The sequence below is a fragment of the Dendronephthya gigantea genome, unplaced genomic scaffold (genome assembly GCF_004324835.1).
Source record: "Dendronephthya gigantea isolate DGI-Jeju-01 unplaced genomic scaffold, DenGig_1.0 000927F, whole genome shotgun sequence".
NCBI classification, from domain to species: Eukaryota; Metazoa; Cnidaria; class Anthozoa; order Malacalcyonacea; family Nephtheidae; genus Dendronephthya; species Dendronephthya gigantea.
The window spans coordinates 1-15,637 of NW_021163937.1; the positions used below are offsets into that span (position 1 = coordinate 1).

At 36.5% G+C, this 15,637-nt stretch overlaps 2 long non-coding RNA genes across 2 annotated transcripts; both read right to left on the reverse strand.

The window, feature by feature from the left end:
• Positions 1-3,925: 3,925 nt before the first annotated feature.
• On the reverse strand, positions 3,926-4,443 carry LOC114544737. Its single transcript, XR_003690540.1, has 3 exons — positions 4,302-4,443; positions 4,147-4,197; positions 3,926-4,014 (listed from the first exon to the last, which is right to left on the reverse strand). It is a non-coding gene; the product is annotated as an uncharacterized LOC114544737 (long non-coding RNA).
• A 31-nt stretch (positions 4,444-4,474) lies between these two features.
• Positions 4,475-6,018, reverse strand: LOC114544738. Its single transcript, XR_003690541.1, has 3 exons — positions 5,918-6,018; positions 4,692-4,727; positions 4,475-4,617 (listed from the first exon to the last, which is right to left on the reverse strand). It is a non-coding gene; the product is annotated as an uncharacterized LOC114544738 (long non-coding RNA).
• Positions 6,019-15,637: the final 9,619 nt, after the last annotated feature.

Consider the following 15,637-nt stretch of genomic DNA (forward strand, 5'->3'; position numbering starts at 1 on the left):
ACCCTAACCCTAACCCTAACCCTAACCCTAACCCTAACCCTAACCCTAACCCTAACCCTAACCCTAACCCTAACCCTAACCCTAACCCTAACCCTAACCCTAACCCTAACCCTAACCCTAACCCTAACCCTAACCCTAACCCTAACCCTAACTAGGAGTCTGGTCCTTGAGTGGATTTTTTCCCAATTATCCCCAAAGCGTTCCTGAACATGTTTTCGGTCGAAACTTCGGGAGCAGATTCAGGGGGGGGTGGGACCAACATTCCCGGGGGGGGGGACCAAAAAAAAATTTTTTTTCTTCTGTTGACCTCCAAAGTTAAAAATCTGAAAAATATTCACGTTTTACCCAAACTTCCGGTAACTTTGTGCGCATGCGTAAGTGGGCGTGGTCTATCCCTGTGCCAATTTTTAAGATGATTGGTTTAAAACAATGGCGGAAAATGTAAATTTTCCTCTATTTTTCAACACTTTTAAACCCCTCACCCCACCCATAACAGGGTTAGGGTTGAAAATGCGTGTGTTCGTTGACCTGTCAACATGTTATAATTCAACTAAGTTTTGGCAGAAAAGAACAAAAGGAACTTTGGGAAATGTTGAGAAAGAACGTGAATTTTGACCTTTTCGAAGCTTCCGCATCGCCTTACGTGGACGGTTTTTGAGTTATTGGATTGACTTGAAACTTTGTGCTGTGATACACAGAGGCTTTTCCTCTCGTGTGTTCGAGGTTCGTGGAAAAATATTAATCCCCTAATATTTTATAGATTTTTAAAAAGTCATACCTAAAATAATGACACTTTACAAAAAAATCTGTAAAATATTCCCATTTTAACTAAATTGCCCCAAACTTTGCATGCATTTGTAACATGTTTTGGGCAATATTATTGCCAAGTTTCAAGAGGTTTGTTTAAATGGAAAAGCAAGAATCAAGGACAGAAAAAATGTCATGAGATGTTGAAAAAACGCCCCCCCTGAAAATCCACTCAAAGACTAACTAAACTGACGTAGGATAATCAGGGCGTGGTTCTAAACACGTGACAACACCCACTTCCGGTTTTGAGCCTGTTAGAATGATATGTCTAATTAAACACATATCCATTAAAGGACCAAAAAAATCCACGAAAGGACCAAAAAAATCCACCAAAGGACCATTTGTTGTTAAGATTTTATCCGTTCTCAACCAAATTTGGATGGGGTCATCAGGGCGTTGCCCTGAACAGGTGACTACGCCCACTTCTTGTTTCCAGTTTTTTAGACTGATATATGCCTGTAAACACATATCCACCAAAGGACCAGAAAAATCCACTAAAGGCCCAGCAAATGCACAAAAGGACCAGTAAAGTCCACAAAAGGACCAGCTGTATTATAGAGATTATATTTCATCAAAATTTCATCCATTTTCAACTAAAGTTAGGTGGGATAATTAGGGCGTGGTCCTTAACATGTGACAACGCCCACTTCCGGTTTCGTGTTATACACACTGATATATGTAAAAAACCGCATATTTCCAAAGTTAAAAACGTTTTCAGAAAAATTTCTGAGAATATAAAATGTTGCAAATCACATCAGAAAATACATATAAAAATTTCACGGAAATATATTAAATTTGAAAAAATCCACTAAAACATGAATCCACTCAAGGACCACCAAATCCACCAAAGGACCAGTGAAAACACAAAAGGACTACCTGTATTATACAGATTATATTTCATCCAGTTTTCATCCATTTTTAACCAAAGTTGGGTGGGATAATTAGGGCGTGGTCCTTAACATGTGACCACGCCCACTTCCTGTTTCGAGCTTTTTAAAACATTTTTTAACTATGAAAATATATGGTTTTTCACATATCTCAGAGGGAAAAACTCCAAACCGGAAGTGGGCATGGTCACATGTTAAAGCCGACGCCCTAATTATCCCACCCAAGTTTGGTTGAAAATGGATGAAATCTTGATGAAATATAATGTTTATAATCCTGCTAGTCCTTTTGTGGATTTTCCTGGTCCTTAAGTGGATTTGCTCGTCCTTTAGTGGATTTTTCTGGTCCTTTAGTGGATATGTATTTAAACACATATATTAGTCTAAACTCGAATACTATCAAACTCGGGCGGGGTAACTAGGGCGTGGTCCTAAACACGTGACCACTTCCACTTCCGGTTTCGAGTTTTTAAGACTGATATATGTGTCTAAATACATATCCACTAAAGGACCAGAAAAATCCACTAAAGGACCAGCAAATCCACCAAAGGACCAGTCAAATGCACAAAAGGACAACCTGAATTATACAGATTATATCTCATTAAGATTTTATCCATTTCCAACCAAAGTTGGGTGGAATAATTAGGGCGTGGTCCTTAACATTTGACAACGCCGACTTCCGGTTTCGTGTTATACACACTGAGATATGTAAAAAATCGCATATTTTCATAGTTAAAACCGTTTTCAGAAAAATTTCTTAGAATACAAAATGTTTAAAATAACAACACAAAACACATAAAAAAAAATTAACAAAATAATATTGAATTCTTAATATTTTGAAAAAATTCCACTGAAGGACCATCAAATCCACTAAAAGACCACTAAATCCACTAATAGACCAGTAAAATCCACAAAGGGACCATCTGAATTATTGCTAAAATTTTACCCAACTTCAATATCAGGTGTGATCTCTTTGTAGATACCTTGATCAAAAAGTCTAAAGAATATTTCAACGTCAATCAAATTCCGCGAAACTTTAGCAGGGTAATTAGGGCGTGGCCCTTAACATGTGACCACGCCCACTTCCGGTTTCGAGTTTTTCCCACTGAGATACCTAAAAAATGGCTTTTTTTCATACTTAAAAACGTTTTCTTAAAAATTTCTTAGGATATAAAATGTTGCAAATCACATCAGAAAATACATATAAAAATTTCACGGAAATATATTTAATTTTAAAAAATCCACTAAAACATGAATCCACTCAAGGACTACCAAATCCACCAAAGGACGAGTGAAATCCACAAAAGGACTACCTGTATTATACAGATTATATTTCATATAGATTTCATCCATTTTTAACCAAAGTTGGGTGGGATAATTAGGGCGTGGCCCTTAACATGTGACCACGCCCACTTCCGGTTTCGAGTTTTTCCTACTGAGATACCTAAAAAATGGCTTTTTTTCATACTTAAAAACATTTTTTTAAAAATTTCTTAGAATATAAAATGTTGCAAATCACATCAGAAAATACATATAAAAATTTCACAGAAATATATTTAATTTTAAAAAATCCACTAGGAGACCAGAATCCACAAAAGGACAAGTCAAATGCACAAAAGGACAACCTTTAATAAATAGAATATATTTCATCCAGATTTCATCTATTTTCAACGAAACTTGGGTGGGGTAATAAGGGTGTGATCCTTAACATGTGACTACGCCCACTTCTGGTTTCGAGTTTTTGGCACTGAGATAACTTAAAAACGGCATATTTTCATAGTTAAAAACGTTTTCTGAAAAATTTCTGAGAATATAAAATGTTGCAAATCACATCGCAAAATACATATAAAAATTTTACGGAAAGATATTGAGTTTAAAAAAAAATCCACTGAAGGACCAGAATCCACAGAAAGACCACCAAATCCACACAAGGACCAGTGAAATCCACGAATGGACCACCTGTATTATACAGTTTATATTTCATCAAAATTTCATCCATTTTCAACCAAAGTTTGGTGGAATAATGAGGGCATGGTCCTTGACATTTGAACATGCCCACTACCGGTTTCGAGTTTTAGACACTGGGATATGTAAAAAATTCGTGTTTAAAGGGTTGAAAAATATTTTCAAAAAAAATTCTTAGAATATAAAATGTTTAAAATCACATCAGAAAACACATACAAAAATTTCACAGAAATATATTTATTTCTTAATATCTTGAAAATTCCACTAAAGGACCACATTTACATATTTACAACAATATCAAAGTTTAAAATCTAATCTTGGGGTTGTTGTCATGATGGATAAGCTATTTTTTGATGTCCTGTGTCAAATGAGAAAGAATGAAAATTTTGAGACAGGATAGCAATAAATTAACATAAATATCAAATATTTTTCTTTTGATGATGACCCAGAACTTTTAGCTGCACTTGCACCTTAAATTTGAATATCTTACCTTCAGCGAAGGCTCAAGGCTTCTTGGCTTTTTACTTGCATGCTTCTTTATCTGTTAATGTAGAAAAATTGTGAGTCTAGTGAGTGAAATGGAATAAGCAGTTAAACAGAATATCAGCTTATTCCTATATATCTCCATTGTAAAACAGAACTTACCTTTGTTTTGTGTGTCCTCTTAGTCCCTTTATGAGGGGACTCTGCCCTTGGTCGCTGGCCTGAGGGTATCTCCTCATCACTGTTAACTGGGGACTTTGCCCTTGGTCGCTGGCCTGAGGGTATCTCCTCATCACTGTTAACTGGAGACTCTGCCTCTTGGTCGCTGGCTTGAGGGTATCTTCTCGTCAATTTCATCATTGCGGGCCTTTTGTGTTCTGTCCCCCTCAATCTTTTCGAACACAAAAGTTCCCTCGCTATCAGTATCACTATCATCCTCATCTTTGCTAGAATACACCTCTTTTTCCATTTTTTCTTTCTAAAGTTAAAGGGTTTTATATTTCATATTGTTCTCCACCATGCAAGTGAGCTAACATTTCATTCTCTTCCTACCTTGTCCAGGGGCAGGTCTTATCCTTTTTTGTCCATCTGTAGGGGATAAATCATAAAAAATATTTAATAAGAGCCTGAATTATTGGTGAAGGCTCCAACAGAGAATGAGCATGCCCCTGGTGGGTGACCATGCCCTAAGTGCCCCATCCAAGTTTTGTTGAAATCCGTTGAAACTGCCCTGAGAAATTGCAGTCTGCAGTTGTCACTAAATACATGATCCACCAAAGGACCACTAAAATCCACCAAAGGACCACAAAAATCCACAAACGGCCCTGTGTCGTTAAGATTTTATCCGTTTTCAATCAAAGTTAGGTGGGGTCATTAAGGTGCGGTCCTAAACAAGTGACCACACCCACTTCCAGTTTCAAGTCTTTTATACTTATATATGTTGTTAAATACATAATCCACTAAAGGCCCACTAAAATCCACTAAAAGACCACAAAAATCCACAAACGGACCAGACTAAATCCACTGAAGGACCACCGATTGGAAGTGGGCGTGTCAAAAAATCAAAGACCACGCCCACATTCCCCCCCCGGAATATGGGTGGAATTGGTAAAAACCCCCGCGAGATACACCTTTCCAAAGTTTTAAAAAAATAAAAAAAAATACTTAATTAGCTTCTAGCTGGACGTGGGCGTAACCCATGGTGGGTGACTACGCCCCACATACCCCACCCAAGTTTTGTTGAAATCCCTGCTAAGCGCTCTGAGATATCACTGTCCGACGTAAACGCCCCATTAATAATAAAAATCCACTAAAGGCCGACAAAAATCCACAAAAGGACCAGCGACCGGAAGTGGGCGTGGCAAAAAATCGATGACCACGCCCACATCCCCCCCCCGGAATATGGGTGGAGTTGGTAAAATCCCCCCTGAGATACACCCTTCCAAAGTTTTAAAAAAATAAAAAAAAATACTTAATTAGCTTCTAACTGGACGTGGGCGTAACCCGTGGGGGGTGACCACGCCCTACATCCCCCACCTAAGTTTGGTTGAAATCCTTACTAAGCGCTCTGAGATATCACTGTCCGACGTAAACGCCCCATTAATAATAAAAATCCACTCAAGGACCAGGGAAGGAGGTCCAGGCTTGTTAATGAGATCAGTGGGTGATGATTTGATTGACAACTATTTTGTAATATTTCACTTTCACAATTTCGCCAACAATATTGCAAATATCAAACAAATTGCACGTTAAATTTAAATAAAAACATTATCATACACCTTAAGAGGTCTATCCTTCGATATGAATGACTTTAAGGCCCACACAAGCAATTAAAACGACAAATTTGCGACAATTTCTTGAGAACAATACAATGCAACCTTCTTCCTCGAAACGAACTTTCACTATTGTCTAAATATTGCATACACCAGCATGACATTTTCCACTTAGAAAAACAAAATCCTTAATATTAAAAAATGAAAATTTTGGACATTTTGACCAATAACTCAAGTTCTAGACACTCCCATGCAATGAAATTCATATCGTTAGATTCGTCTTTGTGAGAGGAATCTTTTGATAGCTCTTACAAAGCTGTACATAGCATATTTCTCTTTTAACAATTGAAATTCTGAGTGTTATTTAATTATCTCAAAATGACCTATTTTGGAAACATTTTCTTTAATATCTCTAGTTCTATACATGCACCTGCAATGACAGTGCTATCATTAGATTTGTCTAAGTGAGATGAATCTTTTGATACCTCATACATAGCTGTACAATGCATATTTCGTTTTTAAAAATTTTGAATTTGAGTGGTTTGGATAATTAGTTATAGTATACACATTTCCACTAATATCTCCAGTTGTTCACTCCCTTGCAATGAAAGTGGTATCATTAGATCATCTTGGTGAGAGGAATCTTTTGATAGCTTTTACATAGCTGTACATAGCATATTTCTCTTTTAAAAATTGAAATTCTGAGTGTTATTTAATTATCTCAAAATGACCTATTTTGGAGACATTTTCCCTATATCTCTAGTTCTATACATGCACCTGCAATGACAGTGCTATCATTAGATTTGTCTAAGTGAGATGAATCTTTTGATACCTCATACATAGCTGTACAATGCATATTTCGTTTTTAAAAATTTTGAATTTGAGTGGTTTGGATAATTAGTTATAGTATACACATTTCCACTAATATCTCCAGTTGTATTCACTCCCTTGCAATGAAAGTGGTATCATTAGATTCATCTTGGTGAGAAGAATCTTTTGATAGCTTTTACATAGCTGTACATAGCATATTTCTCTTTTAACAATTGAAATTCTGAGTGTTATTTAATTATCTCAAAATGACCTTTTTTGGAGACATTTTCCCTAATATCTCTAGTTGGATTCCTCTCTGTGAGACCAATCTTTTGATAGCCCATACATAGCTGTACAATGCATATTTTTAAAAAAATTTCACAGAAACATATTAATTTTAAAAAAATCCACTAGGAGACCAGAATCCGCAGAAGGACCACCAAATCCACAAAAGGACGAGTCAAATGCACAAAAGGACAACCTGTATTAAATAGAATATATTTCATCCAGATTTCATCCATTTCTAACCAAAGTTGGGTGGGATAATTAGGGCGTGGTCCTTAACATGTGACCACGCCCACTTCCTTTTCGAGCTTTTTTAAACATTTTTTAACTATGAAATATACGGTTTTTCACATATATCGAGGGAAAAATCCAAACCAGAAGTGGGCTTAGTCACATGTTAAGGGATACGCCCTAATTATCCACCAAAGTTTGGTTGAAAATGGATGAAATCTTGATGAAATATAATGTTTATAATCCTGCTAGTCCTTTTGTGGATTTTCCTGGTCCTTAAGTGGATTTGCTCGTCTTTAGTGGATTTCCTGGTCCTTTAGTGGTATGTATAAACACATATCTCAGTCTAAAAAACTCGAAATACTATCAAACTCGGGCGGGTACCTAGGGCGTGGTCCTAAACACGTGACCACTTCCACTTCCCGTTTCGAGTTTTTAAGACTGATATATGTGTCTAAATACATATCCACTAAAGGACCAGAAAAATCCACTAAAAGGACCAGCAAATCCACCAAAGGACCAGTCAAATGCACAAAAGGACAACCTGAATTATACAGATTATATCTCATCAAGATTTAATCCATTTCCAACCAAAGTTGGGTGGAATAATTAGGGCGTGGTCCTTAACATTTGACAACGCCCACGTCCGGTTTCGTGTTATACACACTGAGATATGTAAAAAATCGCATATTTCATAGTTAAAACGTTTTCAGAAAAATTTCTTAGAATAAAAATGTTTAAAAATAACATCACAAAACACATAAAAAAAAATTAACAAAAATATATTGAATTCTTAATATTTTTGAAAAAATTCCACTGAAGGACCATCAAATCCACTAAAAGACCACTAAATCCACTAATAGACCAGTAAATCCACAAGGGACCATCTGAATTATTGCTAAAATTTTACCCAACTTCAATCTCAGGTGTGATCCTTTGTAGATACCTTGATCAAAAAGTCCGAAGAATATTTTCAACGTCAATGAAATTCCGCGAAACTTAGCAGGGTAATTAGGGCGTGGCCCTTAACATGTGACCACGCCCACTTCCGGTTTCGAGTTTTTTTTCACTGAGATACCTAAAAAATGGCTTTTTTCATACTTAAAAACGTTTTCTCAAAATTTCTTAGAATATAAAATGTTGCAAATCACATCAGAAAATACATATAAAAATTTCACGGAAATATATTTAATTTGAAAAAATCCACTAAAACATGAATCCACTAAAGGACCACCAAATCCACCAAGGACCAGTGAATCCACAAAAGGACTACCTGTATTATACAGATTCTATTTCATATAGATTTCATCCATTTTCAACCAAAGTTGGGTGGGATAATTAGGGCGTGGTCCCTTAACATGTGACCATTCCCACTTCCTGTTTCGAGCTTTTAAGACATTTTTTAACTATGAAATACGGTTTCACATATATCAGAGGGAAAAACTCAAACCGGAAGTGGGCATGGGTCACATGTTAAGGGATACGCCCTAATTATCCACCGAAGTTTGGTTGAAAATGGATGAATTCTTGATGAAATATAATGTTTATAATCCTGCTAGTCCTTTTGTGGATTTTCCTGGTCCTTAAGTGGATTTGCTCGTCCTTTAGTGGATTTTCTGGTCCTTTAGTGGATATGTATTTAAACACATATATCAGTTAAAAAACTCGAAATACTATCAAACTCGGGCGGGGTACCTAGGGCGTGGTCCTAAACACGTGACCACTTCCACTTCCGGTTTCGAGTTTTTAAGACTGATATATGTGTCTAAATACATATCCACTAAAGGACCAGAAAAATCCACTAAAGGACCAGCAAATCCACCAAAGGACCAGTCAAATGCACAAAAGGACAACCTGAATTATACAGATTATATCTCATCAAGATTTTATCCATTTCCAACCAAAGTTGGGTGGAATAATTAGGGCGTGGTCCTAAACATTTGACAACGCCCACTTCCGGTTTCGTGTTATACACACTGAGATATGTAAAAAATCGCATATTTTCATAGTTAAACCGTTTTCAGAAAAATTTCTTAGAATACAAAATGTTTAAAATAACATCACAAAACACATAAAAAAAAATTAACAAAAATATATTGAATTCTTAATATTTTGAAAAAATTCCACTGAAGGACCATCAAATCCACTAAAAGACCACTAAATCCACTAATAGACCAGTAAAATCCACAAAGGGACCATCTGAATTATTGCTAAAATTTTACCCAACTTCAATATCAGGTGTGATCTCTTTGTAGATACCTTGATCAAAAAGTCTAAAGAATATTTCAACGTCAATCAAATTCCGCGAAACTTTAGCAGGGTAATTAGGGCGTGGCTCTTAACATGTGACCACGCCCACTTCCGGTTTCGAGTTTTTCCCACTGAGATACCTAAAAAATGGCTTTTTTTCATACTTAAAAACGTTTTCTCAAAAATTTCTTAGAATATAAAATGTTGCAAATCACATCAGAAAATACATATAAAAATTTCACGGAAATATATTTAATTTGAAAAATCCACTAAAACATGAATCCACTCAAGGACCACCAAATCCACCGAAGGACCAGTGAAATCCACAAAAGGACTACCTGTATTATACAGATTATATTTCATCCAGATTTCATCCATTTTCAACCAAAGTTGGGTGGGATAATTAGGGCGTGGTCCTCAACATGTGACCACGCCCACTTCCTGTTTCGAGCTTTTTAAAACATTTTTTAACTATGAAAATATACGGTTTTTCACATATATCAGAGGGAAAAACTCCAAACCGGAAGTGGGCATAAGTCACATGTTAAGGGATACGCCCTAATTATCCCACCGAAGTTTGGTTGAAAATGGATGAAATCTTGATGAAATATTAAGTTTATAATCCTGCTAGTCCTTTTGTGGATTTTCCTGGTCCTTAAGTGGATTTGCTCGTCCTTTAGTGGATTTTTCTGGTCCTTTAGTGGATATGTATTTAAACACATATCTCAGTCTAAAAAACTCGAAATACTATCAAACTCGGGCGGGGTACCTAGGGCGTGGTCCTAAACACGTGACCACTTCCACTTCCGGTTTCGAGTTTTTAAGACTGATATATGTGTCTAAATACATATCCACTAAAGGACCAGAAAAATCCACTAAAGGACCAGCAAATCCACCAAAGGACCAGTCAAATGCACAAAAGGACAACCTGAATTATACAGATTATATCTCATCAAGATTTTATCCATTTCCAACCAAAGTTGGGTGGAATAATTAGGGCGTGGTCCTAAACATTTGACAACGCCCACTTCCGGTTTCGTGTTATACACACTGAGATATGTAAAAAATCGCATATTTTCATAGTTAAAACCGTTTTCAGAAAAATTTCTTAGAATACAAAATGTTTAAAATAGCATCACAAAACACATAAAAAAAAATTAACAAAAATATATTGAATTCTTAATATTTTGAAAAAATTCCACTGAAGGACCATCAAATCCACTAAAAGACCACTAAATCCACTAATAGACCAGTAAAATCCACAAAGGGACCATCTGAATTATTGCTAAAATTTTACCCAACTTCAATCTCAGGTGTGATCTCTTTGTAGATACCTTGATCAAAAAGTCCGAAGAATATTTCAACGTCAATGAAATTCCGCGAAACTTTAGCAGGGTAATTAGGGCGTGGCCCTTAACATTTGACCACGCCCACTTCCGGTTTCGAGTTTTTCCCACTGAGATACCTAAAAAATGGCTTTTTTTCATACTTAAAAACGTTTTCTCAAAAATTTCTTAGAATATAAAATGTTGCAAATCACATCAGAAAATACATATAAAAATTTCACGGAAATATATTTAATTTGAAAAAATCCACTAAAACATGAATCCACTCAAGGACCACCAAATCCACCGAAGGACCAGTGAAATCCACAAAAGGACTACCTGTATTATACAGATTATATTTCATCCAGATTTTATCCATTTTCAACCAAAGTTGGGTGGGATGATTAGGGCGTGGTCCTTAACATGTGACCACGCCCACTTCCTGTTTCGAGCTTTTTAAAACATTTTTTAACTATGAAAATATACGGTTTTTCACATATATCAGAGGGAAAAACTCCAAACCGGAAGTGGGCATGGTCACATGTTAAGGGATACGCCCTAATTATCCCACCGAAGTTTGGTTGAAAATGGATGAAATCTTGATGAAATATAATGTTTATAATCCTGCTAGTCCTTTTGTGGATTTTCCTGGTCCTTAAGTGGATTTGCTCGTCCTTTAGTGGATTTTCCTGGTCCTTTAGTGGATATGTATTTAAACACATATCTCAGTCTAAAAAACTCGAAATACTATCAAACTCGGGCGGGGTACCTAGGGCGTGGTCCTAAACACGTGACCACTTCCACTTCCGGTTTCGAGTTTTTAAGACTGATATATGTGTCTAAATACATATCCACTAAAGGACCAGAAAAATCCCACTAAAGGACCAGCAAATCCACCAAAGGACCAGTCAAATGCACAAAAGGACAACCTGAATTATACAGATTATATCTCATCAAGATTTTATCCATTTCCAACCAAAGTTGGGTGGAATAATTAGGGCGTGGTCCTAAACATTTGACAACGCCCACTTCCGGTTTCGTGTTATACACACTGAGATATGTAAAAAATCGCATATTTTCATAGTTAAAACCGTTTTCAGAAAAATTTCTTAGAATACAAAATGTTTAAAATAACATCACAAAACACATAAAAAAAAATTAACAAAAATATATTGAATTCTTAATATTTTGAAAAAATTCCACTGAAGGACCATCAAATCCACTAAAAGACCACTAAATCCACTAATAGACCAGTAAAATCCACAAAGGGACCATCTGAATTATTGCTAAAATTTTACCAACTTCAATCTCAGGTGTGATCTCTTTGTAGATACCTTGATCAAAAAGTCCGAAGAATATTTCAACGTCAATGAAATTCCGCGAAACTTTAGCAGGGTAATTAGGGCGTGGCCCTTAACATTTGACCACGCCCACTTCCGGTTTCGAGTTTTTCCCACTGAGATACCTAAAAAATGGCTTTTTTTCATACTTAAAAACGTTTTCTCAAAAATTTCTTAGAATATAAAATGTTGCAAATCACATCAGAAAATACATATAAAAATTTCACGGAAATATATTTAATTTGAAAAAATCCACTAAAACATGAATCCACTCAAGGACCACCAAATCCACCGAAGGACCAGTGAAATCCACAAAAGGACTACCTGTATTATACAGATTATATTTCATCCAGATTTCATCCATTTTCAACCAAAGTTGGGTGGGAATTAGGGCGTGGTCCTTAACATGTGACCACGCCCACTTCCTGTTTCGAGCTTTTTAAAACATTTTTTAACTATGAAAATATACGGTTTTTCACATATATCAGAGGGAAAAACTCCAAACCGGAAGTGGGCATGGTCACATGTTAAGGGATACGCCCTAATTATCCCACCGAAGTTTGGTTGAAAATGGATGAAATCTTGATGAAATATAATGTTTATAATCCTGCTAGTCCTTTTGTGGATTTTCCTGGTCCTTAAGTGGATTTGCTCGTCCTTTAGTGGATTTTCCTGGTCCTTTAGTGGATATGTATTTAAACACATATCTCAGTCTAAAAAACTCGAAATACTATCAAACTCGGGCGGGGTACCTAGGGCGTGGTCCTAAACACGTGACCACTTCCACTTCCGGTTTCGAGTTTTTAAGACTGATATATGTGTCTAAATACATATCCACTAAAGGACCAGAAAAATCCACTAAAGGACCAGCAAATCCACCAAAGGACCAGTCAAATGCACAAAAGGACAACCTGAATTATACAGATTATATCTCATCAAGATTTTATCCATTTCCAACCAAAGTTGGGTGGAATAATTAGGGCGTGGTCCTAACATTTGACAACGCCCACTTCCGGTTTCGTGTTATACACACTGAGATATGTAAAAAATCGCATATTTTCATAGTTAAAACCGTTTTCAGAAAAATTTCTTAGAATACAAAATGTTTAAAATAACATCACAAAACACATAAAAAAAAATTAACAAAAATATATTGAATTCTTAATATTTTGAAAAAATTCCACTGAAGGACCATCAAATCCACTAAAAGACCACTAAATCCACTAATAGACCAGTAAAATCCACAAAGGGACCATCTGAATTATTGCTAAAATTTTACCCAACTTCAATCTCAGGTGTGATCTCTATGTAGAGACCTTTGACAAAAAGTCCGAAGAATATTTCAACGTCAATGAAATTCCGCGAAACTTTAGCAGGGTAATTAGGGCGTGGCCCTTAACATTTGACCACGCCCACTTCCGGTTTCGAGTTTTTCCCACTGAGATACCTAAAAAATGGCTTTTTTTCATACTTAAAAACGTTTTCTCAAAAATTTCTTAGAATATAAAATGTTGCAAATCACATCAGAAAATACATATAAAAATTTCACGGAAATATATTTAATTTGAAAAAATCCACTAAAACATGAATCCACTCAAGGACCACCAAATCCACCGAAGGACCAGTGAAATCCACAAAAGGACTACCTGTATTATACAGATTATATTTCATCCAGATTTCATCTATTTTCAACCAAAGTTGGGTGGGATAATTAGGGCGTGGTCCTTAACATGTGACCACGCCCACTTCCTGTTTCGAGCTTTTTAAAACATTTTTTAACTATGAAAATATACGGTTTTTCACATATATCAGAGGGAAAAACTCCAAACCGGAAGTGGGCATGGTCACATGTTAAGGGATACGCCCTAATTATCCCACCGAAGTTTGGTTGAAAATGGATGAATTCTTGATGAAATATAATGTTTATAATCCTGCTAGTCCTTTTGTGGATTTTCCTGGTCCTTAAGTGGATTTGCTCGTCCTTTAGTGGATTTTCCTGGTCCTTTAGTGGATATGTATTTAAACACATATATCAGTTTAAAAAACTCGAAATACTGTCAAACTCGGGCGGGGTAACTAGGGCGTGGTCCTAAACACGTGACCACTTCCACTTCCGGTTTCGAGTTTTTAAGACTGATATATGTGTCTAAATACATATCCACTAAAGGACCAGAAAAATCCACTAAAGGCCCAGCAAATGCACAAAAGGACCAGTAAAATCCACAAAAGGACCAGCTGTATTATAGAAATTATATTTCATCAAAATTTCAACCATTTTCAACTAAAGATAGGTGGGATAATTAGGGCGTGGTCCTTTACAAGTGACCACGCCCACTTCAAGTTTCGTGTTATACACACTGATATATGTGAAAAACCGCATATTTCCAAAGTTAAAAACGTTTTCAAAAAAATTTCTGAAATATAAAATGTTCCAAATCACATCAGAAAATACATATAAAAATTTCACGGAAATATATTAAATCGGTAATATTTTACACAAGTTCAATTTCATGTGTGATGTAATGGTAAATACCTTAATAAAAAAGTCTGGAAAAAATTTGATTTCAACGAAATACCGTCAAACTCGGGGGGAATCGTCAGGGCGTGGCCATAAACACGTGACTACGCCCACTTCCGATTTAAATACATAATCCACTCAAGGACCAGAAAAATCCACAAAAGGACCGCCAAAATCCACTAAACAGCCATGTGTCGTTAAGATTTTATCCGTTGTCAACCAAAGTTGGGTGGGGTAATTATGGCGTAGTCCTGAACACGTGAACACGCCTATATCCGGTTTCGAGTCTTTTATACTGATATATGTTGCTAAATACATAATCCACTCAAGACCATCAAAATATACTAAACGGCCATGTGTTGTTAAGATTTTATCCGTTTTCAACCAAAGTTGGGTGGGGTAATCAGGGCGTGGTCCTGAACACGCGAACACACCCACCTTCGATTTAAATACATAATCCACTTAAGGACCAGAAAAATCCACAAAGGGACCACCAAAATCCACTAAACGGCAATGTGTCGTTAAGATTTTATCCGTTTTCAACCAAAGTTGGGTGGGGTGATTAGGGCGTGCTCCTGAACACACGAACACACCCACTTTCGATTTATATACATAATCCACTCAAGGACCAGAAAAATCCACAAAAGGACCACCTAAATCCACTAAAGGCCAACCAAACTCCACTAAAGGACCAGCGGTCCACTAAAGGACCAAACTCAATCCACTCAAGGACCAGTGACCGGAAGTGGGCGTGGTCAAAAATCGGGGGCAACGCCCACATTCCCCCCCGGAATATGGGTGGTCCTGGTAAAAACCCCCCTGAGATACACCTTTCCAAAGTTTTTAAAAAATTAAAAAAAATACTTAATTTGCTTCTAACCGGAAGTGGGCGTGGCCCATGGTAGGTGACCACGCCCAACATACCCCACCCAAGTTTTGTCGAAATCCGTCGAAACCCCTCTGAGAT